The sequence below is a fragment of the Mya arenaria genome, chromosome 4 (genome assembly GCF_026914265.1).
Source record: "Mya arenaria isolate MELC-2E11 chromosome 4, ASM2691426v1".
In the NCBI taxonomy this organism is placed as follows: Eukaryota; Metazoa; Mollusca; class Bivalvia; order Myida; family Myidae; genus Mya; species Mya arenaria.
In genome coordinates, this window is record NC_069125.1 from 48852054 (window position 1) to 48866523 (window position 14470).

Consider the following 14470-nt stretch of genomic DNA (forward strand, 5'->3'; position numbering starts at 1 on the left):
GTGTTGTGGAAGATCTGTTGGGATGTACACTATTTGCCTGGAGCCTTGGACCAATGGAAGGGATAGTAATCTGAAGGTAGCCTCTTGGGCGCTGATTTCTCTGTGAGTGAGGAACTTCTTGGCTACAGTCTTCATGGACGTTTTGACACCAAGGTTGACTGAAGACTTGCTCACTGCTTTCAGAACATCCCCCAATGTCTTCTCTGGTTTTGAAACATATGAGGCAACATACATCACACATGCAAAAGTATTTGTGACAAATTGAACATCAAGGTTTGCCTCACAGCACTTCATTAATGTTGTGTTGTAATTGTTTATATTTCCTTCATTTGGAGATCTCTTCAGGAGGACAGCAGGCTGGCCACTTTTTGTTTTGATCCAATGCAATGCCTTCAGATATGACTCTTCAGAAACACCTGATCTCCTCATAAGTTCTTCAAAGGTCATCTCAGTAGCAGTGTCAGTCTCTTGGAGTTGCTTGTTAACAGTTTCTAGAGTCTTTGTGAAGAGTTCCTGGCAAGTCTTTGCCGGACTTTCTTGCAAAGGTTTCAATGCCAAAGTTTTGCAGACTGGCCATCGAGGAAACTGAAACCTGCAGGCTTTGCCATGTTTTCTACAGGCAACAGAATGTGTGTGTTTTTGCACATGAAGAAGGGTATCTCTTAACTTTTCGTCTTCCTTTGGTAACTCACAAGTCACATGCTTGTCCAAGAATTGCTGTATTTCATCTTCTGAGTTGCTTTCAAAGCTTGGAGGATCTTTTATCCAGGCCAACATATGTACATGGGGGGATCCTCTTTGTTGGAATTCAATTCTATACTTATAATCTGTGATCTCTCCAAGTGGCTGTAATTCTTTGTTGAGAAGAATGTGTTTGAGAAACAGCTGGACACGATTGTTAAAGTGGCGGGCAGCTGTGACCGGATTAGCACGAAGATAGCCAGACCGTTCTTCCCATGACAAGTTTTCTATTTCGTCTTCTGAAAGAATCTTGCCTTGTTGCTCAGCAATTATTTGAATTGTATCGTGCCATTTGAGGTCAGCAGCTGAAAGTGTGATGAACCATGTGCACGGTCCTAATTGCCTAATCATGCCTAGAAGGTCATACAGCATCTTGTTAAAGTAAGCCGGAGACCCACGAACCTTCTGCAAAAAGTGTATTCCAAGATCACTATGAATGATATCTGCCACTCTTTGCTTTATGTCCTTCACTGTAATATTGTCCACTCTGCCTTTCCTCAATGCAACTGACAGACAGTCATGGATATCTTTGGCTTCACATCTGTATTGTGCGTAAAAGAGGTATTCTGGGTTTCTTGAAAAACGTCCATCATGGTGAAGTATTTGAGCTTGGAAGTACTTTCTCATTGTTACTTTTTGTTGCCGAGCCATTGAAAATCCAAATTTTCCTGTAGGAAATAGCTGGGGAAAGCTTAATTGTTCCGAGTATTCATCTTCTAGAAAAGTTCTGGGCCTTTTACCTTCACCCGGTGCAATATTTAGAATTAGGTTTGCATCTGTGGTGATATCTTTTGGCTGCAAACAAGTGTTAAATTGCAGTCCACTTAGCTTAGATCTTTCATCTTCTTCTTCTTCCTCACTTTCTTGCTCTTCTTGTATAGCTTCATCACCTGTCTTTTCTGTAAGATTATTATTCTCATCTTGATCAGAAGATAAAGAGATAAGTGCATTCCATAAATTTTCATCTGAGTTTGCACTGTTTTGTTCCCAGTCATTGTCAACCACAACATCAGAATACAAGGGATTCTTTAGACTGTGTTTTAACACATGCAAGGCATCTTTCACTCTATTTGGGTGAACATTTTGCTTATAAGCATGTCCTCTATATTCAAGTTTCCGTTTCACCTTAACTAATACCATACTGTCTGGGGATGCCACACGAGGCAACACTGAAACAGACTCCTCAGGTTCTATAGGAACATTTACAACACGTTGTCCATGTTGTTTGCTGGAGACAAAGCTGGTACCATGTTCTTTCTCAAAGAGGTTCTGCAACTGACACATATATGCTCTTTTGGAGTATCTTTTTGCTTTCTGCAGCTAGTTAATAAATCTTTAGAGCAGCCCTCAAAGTCTATCTCCTTAAATTCAATCACACTATTTCTGTAAAGGAGTTTACAGCAACAAGTACACACATATGTAGGACCGTTTTGTATTTCTTGCTTGAAATGGTTTATTGCAGCTGTCTCATCGCCTGGAAGAGCTCTTTTCTGTCTTTTAGCTGGTGTTTCTCTAGCTGCTTCCTTTCCTCTAACCTCACTATCAGCTCTTTTCGTTTGTCTGGCTATTCTGTCTGTAGCTGCTTCCTTCCCTCTAACCTCACTATCAGCTCTTTTCCTTCTCCTACAAGGTGTTTCTCTAGCTGCTTCTTTCTCTTGTATCTCACTTTGTCCTCTTTTCTTTTGCCTTGCTATTCTGTCTCTAGCTGCTTCCTTCCCTCGAACTTCACTATCAGCTCTTTTCGTTTGTCTGGCTATTCTGTCTCTAGCTGCTTCCTTCCCTCGAACTTCACTATCAGCTCTTTTCGTTTGTCTGGCTATTCTGTCTCTAGCTGCTTCCTTCCCTCGAACTTCACTATCAGCTCTTTTCCTTCTCCTACAAGGTGTTTCTCTAGCTGCTTCCTTCCCTCGAACCTTACTATCAGCTCTTTTCGTTTGTCTGGCTATTCTGTCTATAGCTGCTTCCTTCCCTCGAACTTCACTATCAGCTCTTTTCCTTCTCCTACAAGGTGTTTCTCTAGCTGCTTCTTTCCCTCGAACTTCACTATCAGCTCTTTTCGTTTGCCTTGCTATTCTGTCTCTAGCTGCTTCCTTCCCTCGAACTTCACTATCAGCTCTTTTCCTTCTCCTACAAGGTGTTTCTCTAGCTGCTTCTTTCTCTCGAACCTCACTATCAGCTCTTTTCCTCTTCCTTGCTTTGGTTTCTCTTGCTACTTTCTTTGTTTTAGTCTCAAGAATCTTTTGTTGTGAATCTCTTTTCCAAGGCTATTCTATTCTCCTGCGAACGTAAACTTACACTTGTTCTTTTTGCATTTATGTAATCTATCTTTTGCTCTTTAAGTTGTTCATGTTGTTTCTGTTTCTGTTTCTGATCCTTCAGGTAGTGATCCATCAGGTTTACATGGATGCTCTGAAAATATATTGAAAAACTGTCTTTAAACCAACAGTTCAGTCAAGGAATACTGTAATTGGTTACAGTTATTCCTTACAATCTTCAAGTTCTAGTTAAACATTAACCTACTACATGAATGATGATTGAGACACATTTTTGTGCATCTTGACACATATAACATGCAAAATGCACATGCTCCATTTCTCCATCAGGTTTTCAAAACTGTTAAAAATTCATGGTGTTTTTTTTTAAATGTCATCATTTGAATCTAAATATTGGAAATGATGCCATAACTAAATATAGCATTTATGATTTAATTGTACAAAAATGAATGAAGAGAAAAATAATGATTAATGTGTGTGTATGGTGATTATGTTGCATTTAAATTGTGTGATGCCCGGCTTATTATAGATGGCACAAGACCAAAGATTCCCAACTGTCCATAAGGGCTCACTCAAGCATCTGTGTAGAACAACTGACCAAGTTGAACTTTGCCTTGAAACAAATCCAAACATGATTGAGCTGGGAATTAAACTAATGGTATGCCTTTTGCAAGTCAAGGATACTAACCACTCGACTACAGAGGTCCTTTTATACAGTATCTGCATATATGCACAACTCAACTTATAAAACTAACTTCTGCTGTGCATTTTACCTGAGCTGTGGGGCCAGTTGCTGGACTGATGGTGGAGCCTTGAACATTGGCGCCTGAATCTGACGATTGAGCCCCATCTCCACAATGCTGGTTGGCAGTACAGGATGCGGACCTAACATGAAACAAATGTAGTTTTTTTTTTAAATTCACCCACAGACATGATTTTACTAATAATATGAAACTGGTTATTAATTTCTTCATGTTTCAAAATATTTATAGATTTGTGTACAAGATATAATAATCACCTTGCTTCCCGTTTCCCAGTTGCTGTACTGATGGTGGAGCCTTGAACATTGGCGCCTGAATCTGACGATTGAGCCCCATCTCCACCATGCTGGTTGGCACTACAGGATGCGGACCTAACATGAAACAAATATAGTGTTGATTGAGCGGAGCATTGCTAAATGCTGAGCGGTGTCTATTCCACTGGGCAAAATTCTTTTTCCCTATTCTGCTGTTTCACAATAATGGCTAGCCTGTAGCTGTCCGACACTCAATAAATGAAACAAACGGTACCCAGATAAGTCCGCATGTATTGTCTAAAATCAGATTTATGGCACTTTTTATTTTGTCTTTTACTGTCATTTTGTATATTTATTATATATCGTAGGTCTCCCACTTGTTTAAAATATAACCCAATGGTTTGTATATGGTGACTTATCCTACATACATAATTTATATACGACAGAAATATTGAAAGAGAAACTTCCTGCTTCTGGGAAATGGTATAAAGCACTTGTTACTTGATACCCTGTTTGTCACACAATAGCTTTGTAGCGGTTGTCTGATAATATATGAGATATTTAATAAAGGCTTTCTTTCTGATAACGTTCATTCAGTGTCATGATTTCAAAATGCATTCACCTATTAAATATGGGCAACAGGCAAAGCGAATCATTGGTCGAGAGGCAGGCTGGCCTACGAGACAGGTGTCCGAGGTTCAATTTCCCGGCTGCAACTTTTCCAAAGGGTACTGTTGCCATCAGTATCGTCCTAGACTGGATCCATAGCAGGTGGGGACTTTAAATAATTTAATACCAGCATTTAAATGAATAAGACACCTTTATAAGCCCGGTGAACGTGGAGAGTTCATACAGCAGTCGTAGCTTAAATATTTTATAATATTCATGGTCTGACACAGCTATTTAAACTAAAATCAGACAAAAAAATCCATGAACTCATGTGTCAACAAACAAGTGTTGTGAACCGGTACAGTACCTGTAGGTTAGTTTACGGGTTCTTTATAAACCTCTAAAGGCTACCGAACCAGCAGTCTTCCAGCACATGTTTTGCACAAAGATGCTTCTGGTCTCATGGGTTTATATGTGGCATAACAAGTTGGTAATGTGTATGGTCTATGGAAGTACGTAAATGAATAGAAGATTCCTCGACCAACGGAAATTACTGTAGTGTTGGGACTATGAGTGCTCCAGGACAGACAACAGCCTGGAAAATCTGAATAGAATCCAAGCACATAGCGTACAAAAAGAAAAGAAATATAAAAATTGTTGACCCGTTTACACTTTTACCGCGTTAGAAACGCTTTCTTGCAGATGTGTTCTTGCCATGCATGTAAAAGTATGAGTGTTTTCGTTGATTGTGCCATGCATGTAAAAGTATGAGTGTTTTCGTTGATTGTGAGATGGAGACTTTTAAAAATCATTTGGGCTGATTGTGTGTTCGAAACGAGTTTTAGATTTAAGATTAGCAGTTGTTTCTTTGTGGTTCATGGAGGAAACCAAAATCAATAGGATGGGAACATGGAAACAAAACTACGTATTAACACTTCCTTACGAATAAATATTTTGCATTTATTGTTTAGACCAAATTAACTGCTCCAGGCGTATATGTACAACGGATTGCAAAAATCAATTAGTTTTACATTTTTACTGGTAAACTACAAGTTGTTTTTCCATCGCTGGCTTTTATGTTTATATTCAGGTGACGTATTTACTCAGTGGTTCAAGTCATAGTTACCTGGTTTTTGGACTGCAGTTTTGGCCAGACGAGCTATCTGATTCGAGCGATTAGGTTCCTAGGGTGGTCTCTCGGTCTGAGAATTATAAAAAATGTGTTCTTTTACTCTATGATACACATACTCGTATTAAGCAAATAATCCACTTTTGGTCGTATATTTTTACGTATTGAATATTTTAATAGTTCAATCAATGATTATCATTCACAAGTTATGAAGATTAGAAGATTTCGGATTGAGACATATGTACGGTTACGACCTCAGATACAGACGTTTTTTTCAATAAAACAACTCTATACCTCGCATTCATGTTCAGAAGGAAGTTATTTCAAAGGTGCAATAGCTCAACAAGAACAAACTGGTCGCATTTTTGCAAATGTCTTCAATAACTCTGTCATGATAACTGTTATTTTAACAAATCACAGATCTTTGGAGGTACTTTTTGAGTATGCAAACCGGCCGGACCCGACATGCGCTCTTTAGCGCTACGCGCGGACGGAAACCAGTCACGAGGTAAATATATCTTAAAAGTGAATCATCTACTATAATAGTTTTTATAGTATTGCTCATGGTACGAGATTATTACTGCAATTTTATTTTAGCTAGTGTTTAGCTAATAATACATCTTGTGAAGACATAAAGGCTGTTTTAAAAAAAAATGGCTTGTTTTAGTTTTTCATAAACTTCTATCACATTATGAATTATTAGATGCATTAGTTGTCATAGAGCTGTATATAAAATTTGTAAAGATATATTCGCTGAAAAAAGTTATGTCCATAAAACATGCCAAAAATGGCAGGAGTGCAACAAAAAAGCGTAACATTTTAAGAAAAGCTAAGCATTCAAATTGCTATTTCAATATCAAAATGTGGGTGAGAGAGTAATTTTTTTTTCCTCAGATGACCTTTACTTAAATATTAAAAAAGTCCATGCAACTAATCTGCTTACTACACTTTCTGTCCTTAGATGTTGATCGTGCATCGTTTTCAGCTAACCAAAACACAAAACGTGAACTATATGTTTGTTGTCCACTATTACATACATGCTCTGGATTGAAAATAACCACAAGAGCCATGCCAGTAGAGCCTAGGCCCTTATTGGTCTCTTGTTAGCATTGTATATTCTTAGATAACCCAAATTAGGTCAGGAGTGAAACATTTGCACTTAAATGAACTACTGTGTTTGAAAATAGAACATACATGTACCCAAATGATTTTTTCCAAGAAGTGTGTCTTTTAGCAATAACAAGTGCCAGTCATGAGTTAAGTTTGTGTTTGTGTATTGAGTATATGGCATGTATGTTAATGTCAGGAGTGAAACGGGATTTTTAATTTCGTTGCTAGTTGTAAACCAGCATATTATAAAGCAACACTATTCAGCTGTGCATTTTTTTTAATTTCTGGGTGATGATTGGCGGATAATACTACAGTCTAGTTCATATAAGGTAAGTGTTTTAATGTTTTTAAAAAACAAATATTATAATACTAGTTTATTAGTCGAAAATATATCTTATAAATATATATGTCTAAAAAGAAGAACGTTTCTGTATAATTTTTATGTTTTTCATAATTATGTTTCATCAAATGTTACTGCATATTACTGCAAATAACAAATTGCAGCATACATATTTTCCTCTTAGCATGATTTTTCGCATTGGTAAAAATGTTTTACTCCTGACATTAAAATGGTAAAATTGCATACTTTCATGGTCTAGAGTGAATATAAAGCACTCAAGATGAGCACGCTTATTGTTAGCCTTCCAGCCATCAGAAAATCATTAAGAAAAATAAACACACTAAATCACGGTGGAGAACCCACGTTTCGGTCAAATACACGGCAACAAATGTCTACAAGTCTCGATTCAGGTAAGGTTTTTTAAAGATAACTTTCTCAATACTCGGGAGAATTTTTGTGAAATAAAGACCATAAACCCCGCATTTAAGTATTAAGTATTAAAAACGTTATCTTAAAAAAAAAACCTTACCTGAATCGAACCTTGTTGCCGTGCACTTGACCAATAAGTCACGTGGGTTCTCCATCGTGTAAGTGCAAAGACAAAAACCATTAAAATAACATTCACATAAAGAGTTCGAAAATATAGAAATAAGTTAAAAAGGATGAAGAACTACTTAAAAAGGCGAAACTGAAAAAAGCAAATCGAAAATATAAAGAGAAAGTCAAGAAAAAAAGAGAATCAAACAGTTGTAGATGAAAGAATGGAAGCTAAACAGAGAATGGAAAGAAGAAAAGTAGAAAACGCAATGCCGCCAAAGCTGGCAAAGAACAGAAAAGTATAAGCTCCCAGATAAAATCAAGAAGAACAAAAAAGCAGAAAAATGTACTAAACAGTCAAACATCTGCCGAAAGAGCACGCAGGCATCTACCAGAAAACCCTAGAGCATGGGCAAACACTATGGATCAAATAGTTCAAAATGCTACATCGAGAAGGCTGTCACATATGAGTATGGTCACAACGAACTCTTTTATTAGCATGCAAAGGAACTCTAATTTAAATGTAATGCGTCTAGATTAATAAAAAATGTATTTAAATTTATAATTACATATCACAGATATGCCTTTTATAAATAAATGAATATCACAAAAATGCTTTTACAAATAGATTAATATCACAAAAATACTTTAATAAAAAAATGGATTTCGTTCATGCTTTTGATGAAATATGGATTTTTATCAGTGAAATAACAACAGTGAAAATAAGAAATGAAAATATCAACTTTCAAGAACCATTTTAAAATCCGTTATAGTTACTTCCCCTTGATCAAAACAGAACACTTCACTTGGAATCAGAAAATGTTGGCAAATGAAGTATTCAAAATTTCAAGAAATGTTACATAAGTTTAAATAAAAATATATTTGAAAGTTAACACATTACGGTATTCGTCTTACTGTTTATTAGAAAAATGGTTTTCTTGATGTTGAAGCTGAATGTTCGAACATTTGCTTTAATACCAAACAAATTACAGACGAAACAACTGTTAAAAAAAAATTAGAATGTTATACCATGGTTCAAATGTATTTTGAACTGTTTGTCGTTGTAATACGTAATACGAACTTCCCGGAAAATTCATACAGCAATTTCAAGATTTTCTGATTCTTTTTACCCCACCCAGGCCTCAAAATGGGTCAACAAACAAGCGTGGTCCTCATTATTTCCTGCAAATCGACCTGTCTTCAAGCAAAACAGACTGGTCTCTGACAGTAAGAGAACTGAATATCCATGTATCATGAAACAAACTCTAAAACTAAGAAAAATGTTTTATATCCAATGACTATCCGTAATTGTTTTGTTAACACATTCGACCTTTTTAATTTCCATTTAAATAAATGGCGACGTAGTAATTTGGTTGTGCTTTCATGCCCCGCATAAAATAAAAGTGTTTCCGTTATGTTTTTGGAACATAGATGCACTTGTTAAACTTCATTGATTACTGTTCATAAAATATTTGCACTAACAAACGAGCGAATAATTAACTATAAAAAAATAATCAGAGAACCTTTCCACAACAAACCGGAAATAGAAATTTGACAGCTACCTCATCAGCTATTTTATATATATATATATATATATATATATATATATATATATATATATATATATATATATATATATATATATAATTATATAATTTGCGTGAGGGGCGTCCCATGGGTACGGCGTAACAAACACCCTTTTCAAAAAAGGGGGTTATTAAGAATGTAAATTAAAATACTAATAAAACTCCGAAAATAAGCGCTTATCAAAGAAACGCTTGGCCACTCGTGAAAATATGCTTTATGAAATAAAATACGATCTTACACTGAAATAAAAAATAGGTTGTTCGGTTAGCGCAGTGGTTAGCGCACTCGCTTCTCACCTAGGCGACCCGGGTTCGATTTCCGGCTCGGGCGCATGTGAGTTTCGTTCGTAGTCACCAAGACGGACAAGTGGGTTTTCTCCGGGTCCTCCGGTTTCCCCCATAACACAAGACCACACTCTCGCATAAAATCAGACCAGCGAGAGTGATGAATATAATGTTGTTATAACCTCCAATTGGAAGCGGATATGGTACCTGCCTGACTTACTGTGACTTCCGGCAACAACATATACCGCACACCAAACACTCGGGCGAAAACAGATATGGAACCGGACTAAGGTCTGGTAACTTCAGGCAACATCTCAACCCCCGAGACAAATTTGAAACTGGGCAGACGTCCGCAAACTACCGGCAGCATCCAATTTCAACCAATGAATATCCAAGCAAAAGTCGATTTGGAAGTGGAAAAACTTCCGGTAACTACCACCAGCATCCCGTACCACTAGGGTTGGGCTGATTAATCAGTTCGTCGATTAATCGTTGACACAGAAAGCTCTCTTAAGAATTTCAATGAACAATCATTTTAAAATGATCTTATCTCATCAGGAGTTGATATGATTGAAACAATAGTCAATCCGAACGATGCTTTAAATGTATTTTATTCTATTGTAAATCAAATATTATCTAAACATGCTCATATTAAGCAAAAACGAGTAAAACATGATTTTCAACCTAACTGGTTTACTGATGAAACAAAAACAATGATATTTGAAAGAGACGAGTATCATAGAAATGGTGAACACGACACATATAAGATATTAAGAAATAAAATTACAGCCTTAATTAAAAAAGTAAGAAGGCATTTTTTAATCAAGCGGTGAAGGATAAAAAGGATACAAGCTTTATCTGGAAGAATTTAAAGGACATTTCTCATTTGAAAAAAAATAGCAAGATAATTTTACCGGAGCAACTACAAATTGGTGATAGAGAAGTTTTTGGAGGACTCAATATTGTTAATGAACTTAACATTCACTTTACCAATATATCAAATATAATTGAAAAAACGCCCTTTAAACCCGAACGTTTTAGTAAACTGAAATATGACCTAACCGTTAAATTAGGGCACAACACGTTCAAATTGAATTATATATCACCACTTGAGGTAAAACAGATCATTGATAAACTAGATATAAGTAAATCAACGGGATAGATGAGATTGGCCCAAGAGTAATAAAGAGTAACATTGCGGTGACCTAATCACACCATGCATTGCGTCTATTATAAATAACGTATCATCAACGGAATATTTCCAGACTCCTTGAAAACTGCACGTGTATTACCTTTGTTTAAATCAGGATGTAAAGATGATCCAAGTAATTTTCGTCCTATTTCGATATTGCCAACAATATAAAAAATATTTGAAAGGCACATTGCAAACCAAGTTCAAGATTACTTCCATTCTACAAATATCATACACACTAAACAGTCTGGATTTAGGAAAAAACATTCCATTAGTACAGCGTTAACAAGTTTAATAGATGCAGGGATAAAAGATATTGACAGTGGCAAAATTTTTGGTGCTGTCTTTCTAGACCTACGAAATTGATTTAGTGGATCATGAAATTCTACTACATAAATTAAACTTGTATCGTTTTTCTGAAAAGTTTTTTTAAATCCTACTTATCGAATAGAAAACAATTAGTTAAAGTCGAAACATACAGTCTGGCTTGCTTCCAATATCATCAGGAGTACCTCAGGGATCCATTCTTGGTCCACTGCTGTTTCTTATATATATCAATGATATTGCGCTTTGTAAAACGAATATGAACATCGATTTATTTGCAGATGACTCAACATTGCATGAAACTGGAAGTAATGTAAACATCATTGAAAGTAAACTACAATGACATCTTAATCACGTTGTCGATTGGTGCCAAATAAATAACATGTCATTGCATCGAACTAAATCCAAGTGTATGGTTATCGGAACTATATGTAAAACAAAACAAGTTAGTAAATTAAATCTTACAATCGATGGAACAGCATTAAAAAATGTGACTGTACAAAAAGTACATAGATCTATATAGATAATAACCTAAAATGGCGTCCGCAAATAGAAATTGTTTGCAAAAAAATCAACTGTAAAATCTCACTTTTGAAACGTTTATTGTTCTACCTCAATGATGAGATGAAACGTTTGTTTTACAATGCATATATCCTTCAATTTTAGATTATTGTTGTCATATTGGGGACAAAGGAAACACAAGTTACTTACATAAAGTAAAATCCGTGCAAAATAGCGCTGAAAAAATCATTCTTAAAATTCCTAAACTATCATCTTCAAACGGCTTGTTACAAGAACTTCAGTGACAGACAGGTGAAATATCATTGTGCAACCCTTGTCTATAATACCCTTAATAGAAAGGCCCCGAGGTATATGTATCAATTGCTAATCTTTGCAAATAATGAACACTATTCTCTAAGAACAACTTCAAAACAAGATTTAGTTTTGATACTAACACCGCGAACTAACTATTTCATGGATTCCTTTTCGTACTACAGTATGAAGGTTTGGAATACTATTCCAGATGAAATACGAAATGCAAAAAAGTTAAACACATTTAAGCATCTCTTGAAATTTGCATATCATTAGTTTCAAAAAGGTACATCATCTTTTCATTATCTTAAAGATTGAAATAACTGTTGTTTTATAAATTGTTGTGTTTTATTGAGTGTCTGTCGGCGTGTACATGATGTTTATTGAAATAATTGTTTTGTTTATTAAACATGATTTGTATAGAATAAATATATTCAAAACATCAAAAGTTATTGTATAAGAATGTATAAGTGCGATGCAGATGTTTTATGATTTACCAAATGCATTTTGCTTTTGTTTGTTTGTTTTTCTTCATAGAAGGCCACATTGTTAATATGATGTTGTTATGGTTGAACCTGTAAGTATGTCATAATGTGCTTATACATTCTATAAATAAAGATATTATTATGATTATTATTAATAAATATCACAAAAATGTTTTTATTTATGCTTTTATAAATAAATATCACCGAAATGCTTTTATAAATAAATGAGCATCACATAAATGCTTTTATAAATAAATAAATATCACAGAAATGCTTCTAAGCAGATTATGGCACAGGCATACAAATAATGTTGAACTAAAGTACATTTACTTATGCAGTTGTAGCATTACTTATAAATTTTGTTATAATACTTATGTAGCTTAAAGTGGAACAACTGTTGGTAATCCGTCTTTCAGAACTTATTAATGCTTTTGGTTCCTTATAACTGATAGCTTTAACCCTACAAACTATGCGTAGTCATCCTAGTGTTGTGAAGTGATGTACCCAACGCTTTGGTTGAAAGCATCATTCTTCTTGAGATAGAAAGGTCAAGGCATGATAAAATTCGAATTAAATTAAAGAATTTAAAAACAAAGTTCTTAAGTAAAACCTGTTTACTTACTTAATTTCACATTTATATTATATTTTAACGAGGACAATTTTAATTAAATGTGCCAAATTTTGACACAAATTGACTTATTAACTGGACTTCATCAAGATCATGCAGGAGCTTGAAATCTTCACAACGCCATTTTTGACAGCTGTCAACTATCCGGAATGAAGATGTCAGTGGTCCTTTGGACAATTTTAACACTAGTGATTCAATTTAGAAATATAAAATTGAATGAGATCCATTTTAACCACATCTTTGATGCTAGAATTTTTTCCAGCGCCCCTAATGAATACAGAGAAAGCCCATCAAACTCCTACAACGTCGAGATGTCCTCGGACAGTTTCACCTGCAATATACTACCCGTGAAAAGGTACTTAAACCCCGGAACATTCTCCGTTTTCTATTACTACTAGCAGGAGATATACATGCCAACCCAGGTCCGGTCCGTAGCACCTGCACAGAATGTTATCGCCCAATTGCCTGCAACCATCGTGCTGTAAAATGTGTTGCTTGTTATCAGCGGTGGCACAAAGTGTCACAGAATGTCACCTTCCGAGTTTGTTGAACTATCCACCAGTGGAGATCCTTGGACATGTCACGAGTGCTCTAATCCATATAAATTTAATGATTCATTTTTTGATGATATTACCTCCAGTAACCTTGATAGTTTTACTTCTAATCAACCAGACTACAATAATACTGAACAACCTGATTTTAGTCATACTACATCTGTAGATTCGATTGATTATTCCAAATTTGATGCTTTTAAACAGAAAGGTTTACATTTTGTACATTTTAATACAAGGTCTTTATTACCAAAATTATCAGAACTGAGACATTTCGCCGCTACATGCAGAGTTGATGTTATTGCAATTACAGAAACATAGCTTGATGAATCCGTTACAGACAACGAGGTAGCCATTCAAGCATACAACATTTCACGCAAGGAACGTAACAGGAATGGGGAGGAGTGTGTCTATATATTAAGGAAGATGTTGCTTTCTCAATGAGAACTGACTTACAAGTTGATAATGTAGAAGCTGTATGGGCTGTACTGTTTTTATATAAAACTAAACCTACTTTAGTATCATATTGTTATAGACCTCCAAACCAGTTAGACTTTACTGAACATTTTGAAAATGTTTTATCATGTGTACGTGCTGATAGCGAATGGAAAATTTTAGGCGATTTTAATATATGTATGAAAGATAAAAAAATCTGCTCTCTACAGGAAGTATGAACAATTATTAAATATGTTTAATCTCAAACAGTTAAAAACGGTTCCTACTAGTGTCACTGATTTATCTTCAACTTTGATTGATCATATTTTATATAGTCACAGTGACAAGATCTCTCAGTCTGGTACATTACCAATAAACTTAAGTGATCATTTACCAATGTTTTGCACAAGAAAAACT